The following is a 7,010-nucleotide window of genomic DNA, read 5'->3' on the forward strand; positions in this document are numbered from 1 at the left end:
CAGGTGGCGCTGGCTCTCCTGTGGTCAGGGGGGTTGGCCGGCGGCTCGACAGGGGGCGCTTGCAGAGGTGCTGGCTCCCGTGATCATGGGCCGCTCGGTAGGCGCTGGGGAGGCCCACCGGCTTGCTCCGCTGTTCAGCAGATGGCGCTCGGCCGGGCAGGCGGGCGGGCGGGCAGGTTGCTCCTGGTCGGCAGGCGCTTGTAGACTCCTGGAGGTCCGCCGTGGTCCCGACGCGGCCTCCGGGGTGACGATGTCGACTCTTGAAGAAGTCTTCTCGGCCTGGGGCAGCGAGCTTAGCCAAAAGGCCGAGAAGCGATGTCCTTCACTTCACTCCATTGCACTACTGCCTTGTGGGCGCCCTGCCGACATTGGTAACCTCAGCAACAGCGTGGGCAATTTTATAAAATTCAGCCTGTCTAGAGACTCTATGCTCTCTATCTGACGAATAAACTCGCGACGCCTCAGTCTTTCGCTGTTAACGAAACGCTGTCGCGTAGAAACGAGACCCGAGTGCAAGCTTGTTTGTAAGGCCAAGCCAACGACGGCAACCTCGTAGAAAACGGAGCAGGCGAGCGGAAAACACGCGCAAGGGGAATGCTTACTTCCGTCTGAACGCGGCCGCCCGAGGTGACTTTCTTTGAGGCCTTCGTTTCAAGCCCGTGCGTACGTGTAATATACCACGCGCATTTCCTTCATTTCTTTTTATTTACCGCAAGGCCCACTGAAAATTTTGATACGGCACAGGCCGGGAGGGATCGCACCGTGTAGAATCGACCGGTAGAATTAGGTAGCATGCCCCATGTACGAAGACGAGCAACATAGAAGTGAATGAAAAAAAAAAATAAATAAATATAGAAAAGACTGCGCACTCCTTCCAACCGGAAACAGAGGGGGGAGAAGAATCGCCATGTGAAGCACAGGTATTGTATATTAAAAAAAGTGCTACCTCATAATCTTTACCACTATCGCGCGCGCGTGTGTGTGTATATGTATATATACACACACATACATATATATGTACACACACACACACACACATACATATATATATATATATATATATATATATATATATATATACACACGCACACATGCTAGCATAGCTTAAACGCAGCTGGAAAGCTCAGCCTTGCACAAGAAGAAAGGACCACCCCTTTCGCTATCCCCATTTGAAACATTTAAGTGAGAAACGTGAGTACAGCCAGGTCGTTCGAAACTGGTGCGAAAACGCATTGGCGCCATCTGTGTACGGAACTAGGAAAACCTACGGACTTCACCATACAGAAAGAAAGGTAGATGTCGCGAGCGAACGAGAGCCAGTGAGTAATGGCAGAAACGTCTTGGGAAGAGAGAAAAAAAATACGCAAAGGTTGTTGGCTTGTGGTAGCATTCTATCTTACAGCGCGTAAAGAGCATAGCAGCTTCTACAAGAGCAGCTAAAGAAAGAAGAAGAACGTGAGAGAGGGAGACAAACAGGCGTGTTTCTTTAGAATGCAGAGCATGCAGCACACACAATCAAGTGCCAAAGAGACGGGGAAAGCAGATGGCGCTAAGGTGTATGTCTTCAAAGCTTGACAGCAATTTCTAAACTACAAGCCGTGCCGAAGTCAACCTACTCTCATCAGGTTGCTCCCGCCTCCAATTGCATTTAAATTAAAATTACAGTCGCCTCAAAGGCAGAGAGAGAGAGAGAGAGAAAATAAATACACTCGCTTCGTGCAGCTGCACCCGTTCAAATTTTACAGCAAGAGCACACCCGAAAGCGCAAAGCCCGCTGCTGCCTGGGCGGAATGCGCTTACTTCAGGAAATCGCCGTGCTTGCCTCGGCAACCAAGAGGTGTCGCGCAGCAGACTGCTGCATTGTAGCACACCGGAAACCGTGCAGACGTCGGCGATCGCCTCGACATGGCTGCGATCGCTCGAAGAGACGAAGTCCGAAACGACGTCAGCCGGGGCGGCGGGAGCTCGATACCCTTCACGAAACTTCTGCGTGTACACAGCCGCACGGCCCCGACGGAATCGCTGGCATCCTGCTCGCAGCTGCATTGTGTCGCGCCGGGAATCGTGGAAACACCACGCAGACGTCGGCGTCGGCCCCGACATGGCTTCGAGCGCTCGAAGAGACAAAGTCCGAAACAACGTCAGCTGGGGCGTCGAGCACGCCGCCCGGGCTGGTCGCACTCGTGCTCGGAAATGGCGAAGGGGACCGCGCTAGCGTGCCTTGAATCGGTGAGCAGCGGTACCGCGGCGATCGCGAGAGCTCGTATCAGCAGCGCCAAAGCGAAATATTGGCGCTCGGTTCGGCGCAGTACGCCGCCTCGTCGCACGAGTACGGCCCCATGGAGGTCTGGCCAGTTATCGCTGCCACAGCGATAACTCTTTCAAACAGCTCAAACAGTTCAAACAGTTCAAACAGCTCTAAACAGAGGATCGCAGAAATGGTGGGCTGATTTGAAGTCTAAATATACCAATAAGGACCTCTTAGCGCACCACGAACGACACAACTTCGTAGCTAAGCAGGTAGCCCGTCTAGTTAAAGAAAAGAACCCGAGCGTTTTGGGTCGTGAAGAACCAAGGTTTAACACTCGGGAAGGTACTAGACTGAAACCCGACTTAGTTATTGAGACTGCAGACCAAGTGTTAGTGATCGATTTGGCGGTCGTATGGGACTCTAATGTTGGTGTGTTGAGGGATAAGACACGTGAAAAGTCTGCGAACTATGCTCCATTGCGGAGCTGCTTTGATCCGCACAAGACATTCTCCTCCCTTGGAATGGTTTTTGGTGCTCGGGGTATGACTTGTTCTGAAACTTTGCAGTTAGGTAAGACCTTGGGTCTTACACGGGGGATCCCGCCTGGTTGAGTGCTTGTGTCCTTAGGGGTAGTTTGATATGTCTAAACAGATTCCAAAAGCGAGTGTAGAGGTTCCCGAGATTCGTTGCGCGTATAAATTTTGTCGTTGTCGTTCTTTGTTCATTGTTTTTCGTGTTTTTTTTTCATTTGTTTAAAAATTTTTTTCCCCTACCACTACTACTGTGTCGCTCGTTATGACGTGTTAAGTTCGGAGGTTGGCCACAGCGTAATAAGATAAATATAACAAAACACACAATAGCTTTCCTCAAGATAGATCACACTCAAATGACGTCTTGGGGAGGTCAGAGCAGGACTGCAAGGACCGACGTGTGATGGGGTTTCCCCTCCCGCGCTGGTCCTCTCCAATCGTCCTCCACACTAAATCTTGCTGTGGCCACCAACACCACAAGAATTGTGGTAATTCATGTTATTAGCCAAATGCCTCGTCATCTGATTAGTGACGCGCATGAATGGATTAACGATATTCCCACTGTCGGGCCTGCGCGACCTGTTCCGAGGACAGTGTCAGGCGGGGAGCTTGACTGGGGCACTCGTTCCTCTCGCTCGACCTACTGAATGTTCCAGCATTCCCAGTGAACCCCGTTGCGCGTCCCTCCTGTGTGATGTCAGGTATCGCAATCCCCAAGCGCACTGCACTGCGGGGCGGTGCGGGGGGCAACGTCGAATGCCACGAGAGGTGTGCGGTGAACGCGTATTGTGGCTAACTAGGTGGCATCATAGAACGGATAGCGGCCAACAAGAGAGCGGTGAACCGCGACCGCATACTAACAGGTGCATACTGTTGCCTGCTCAGATTAATGCTGTATTGTTTCACCTTTCATGATGGCTTTCAATCCCAAACTCAAATTCATACAAGCGAATCTGGACCACACAAAACACGCCATGGCGGTTCTAATTAGGACAATGGAAACCTCGGACATTTCATTTGCAATAATCAGTGACCCATATGTCCGAGCCAATGAGATCATTGGTATTCCTACTAGTATTCTTCAATTTAATGCAATACATAATCCTAAAATGACTATATTATGTGCAGCACATGGTTATGATTGTTTTCCAGTCACAATTTCCACGCATGTAGTAGCGGTAACTTTTTCATCTAATTCCGTCGCATTTACCGTAATCGGGGTCTACGCACCACCGCACACCGACATCGATACCTACTTAGATAGAATCACTGAATGCCTTGTCCAGATAGGGCCGGGCATGGCAATAATAGCTGGTGATTTTAACGCCAAACATACTCTTTGGGGCCGCGGAGGGTGCGACAGTAGGGGCGCAGCGGTGGTGCAGTTGATGTGTCAACACGGGTTACAGCTATTAAATGACCCTGAATCCGCACCTACATTTGAAAATCATTATAATGCCAGTTGGATTGACATCACCATGGTCAGTTCCTCGATGGCACCTCTAGCATATCAATGGCATGTCAGTAATGAAGAAAGCCTCGCAGAACATAAACATATATAATTCGGATTTAGTTTGCAAAAGCCACCTCCGTTGAGGCGATTGACACTTGCAGGCCGCGCCCGTGTTCTCCAAGCCCTTCGGGACATGCCTTGGTTTTCACTGGTTCAGTGCGCTGACATCCGCTCCGGTGACGCCCTTGAGTTCATTCTATCAAAATTCTACACCATTTATAACCATCTGATCCACCATAACTCCCGCTTTACCAAACATGGCCCACGTACTCCAAACTCCTGGTGGACCCCGGAACTGGGGGTGGAACGAAACAGGGTACGTGCCATGCGACGTCGTTACCAGCTGGCACGTGACCCGGCCATACGGGCACAGTTGCGGGCCCTGTTTACTCGGGCGCGGGGCACGTACAGGCAACATATCGCCCAGGCACAGGAGAGTGCCGTTAAACGATTTTGTCAAGAGTGCTCGAAAAAGAATATCTTTGGTATACCTTTCCACAAAGCTTTTATTAAAGTTCGGCCGCCTATCCATCTGCCGGCGCTTACCCTACCGACTGGCGACAAAACCATGGACACCCTACAGTCAGCAGCTCTACTCCTTCAGGCTCAGTTCCCGGCGGACGATACGATACAAGATAATGCTTTTCATAGGGCTATCCGAATAGTCGCTAACAGCCCAGCGCTGTGCCGTACAGCAGACAGGGCCTTTACTCTCACGGAAATCGAACACGCGATCGCGCAGGGCAGAGACGGTTCCGCCCCTGGTCTCGATGGCGTCACTCTTCCCATGATCAAAGATATTTTTCAATTTCATCCAACTTTCTTTCAGTTTATATTTAATTCGGCTTTGAAATTGGGTCATTTCCCTTACACTTGGAAAAGGGGCCGCATTATATTTCTTCCTAAACCCGGTCGGCCTCCTGATTTGACCTCATCTTACAGACCTATTGTCATGACTTCTCTCTTCGGCAAAATTCTAGAAAGGCTCCTTAATTCTCGCATTTATTTTTTCCTATATTCCCACAATCTTATCCATCCAAACCAATTCGGCTTTACACATGGGAGGAGTGCCGTCATGGCTTTATATGCTCTGCGTAAGCGGCTCCTGCACTTTAAACACAACAAGATACCGGCATTGATTGTAGCACTTGACTTCAGGGGCGCCTTTGACTCCGTCTGGCACCCGCTGGTGTTATATTTTCTGCAAAAACATGGTTGCCCTAGTAATCTGTATAATCTGTTAAGAAGTTTTCTCCGTGACAGACTAATAATATATCAATCACGTTCTGGCCAGGTGTCTGCATCGCATACGCTCGGGAGCCCTCAGGGTTCCCCGTTGAGCCCCCTTTTATGGAACATCGTGGTGCGCGGCCTGTTGGAACTTCCAGTTCCACAGGGAGTTGTCATACAGGCATATGCGGACGATATTGTAATTACTATTCCGGGTAAGAACCGGGCGGCCATTGAGAGACTGGCTGAGGTGGTTTTGACCTCTGTAAGTGATTGGGCGCAGGAGACCCGCGTTCATATTAACACGGCAAAATCGTTCTTCCTAGCGTTTCCACACGGGTGCAACTCCATGAAAACCAGTGCTCTCCGCGTGGCTGTGGGTGATGACCGGCTACAACGGAAAAAAAATCTCAAAATTCTTGGCGTCGTATTCGATTCCCGATTAGGCTTCAAAGAACATGCGGATTATATTCGTGAGCAATTGGAACTAATTGCTCCTAAAATTACGACATACATAAACATGCACCATTCCATAACTCCCCTCGCGATTCGAGCCTTATATAAACAAGTAGTGCTCCCGGTCATCACCTACGCGGCCCCGGTCTGGTGGCCGGAATTCCCTGATAGCCTATTAAAGGCCAAAATAATATCGTTACACCGCGTTCCCCTAATTAGTCTCACAGGGGCATACCGTACGACGCGCACATCGGCTTTACAAATTTTATTGCGAGCAGCACCTCTTCCTCTGGAGCTGGAGCGCCTTCGTGCCGAATTTCACTTATTCCTGCTTCGACGGCCTACCTGCTATGGTCCTGCATATTACATTCCCCAAACAGTTGACTTTCCGTACGATCCTTGGCTCGATCACCCAGCAGACAGATACCGCTGTTCCTTTGAACGACTCAGCCGTGCGGAGGTGGCCAGGCATTCAACCGAACCGGCTTTACATATATATACTGACGGCTCGTATTCTGAAACTTCTGCGGGGGCGGCGTACGTGGCACTCGACTCCCGAGACAGAATTTTGAAAATCGGTAAATTTAAAGTGGAACACGCTGGCGGTGCGTACTGTGCAGAGGCCATAGCATTTCTAGAAGCCCTCAATTATGTGACCGTGTTACGACCTCACAGGCCTGTTAAGATCTATTCTGATTGCCTATCCCTACTGTCAGCGATCGCGGCACTGCGGTCGGTTGATTCCCGTGTCGTTAATATTAAGAGAGTGCTCAGCAATTTGTCAACATATACAGAGATCAAATTATACTACGTACGGGGTCACTCAGGCGTACTAGGCAATGAACTGGCGGATGAGGCGGCAGCGAGTGCTGCGCGATACGGCGTATCGCGCAGTGCTCCTCTATCTATCCGTTCTCTTAGGACAAAATTTTATCAGCAGATGGAACACGACTGGCAAAGCGAATGGGCCACGGAGAAGGCCAGTACGGCTACATACTTGTGGACACCTGAAATTAAATCTATACCTGTC

The sequence above is a fragment of the Dermacentor variabilis genome, unplaced genomic scaffold (assembly GCF_050947875.1).
Source record: "Dermacentor variabilis isolate Ectoservices unplaced genomic scaffold, ASM5094787v1 scaffold_14, whole genome shotgun sequence".
NCBI classification, from domain to species: domain Eukaryota; kingdom Metazoa; phylum Arthropoda; class Arachnida; order Ixodida; family Ixodidae; genus Dermacentor; species Dermacentor variabilis.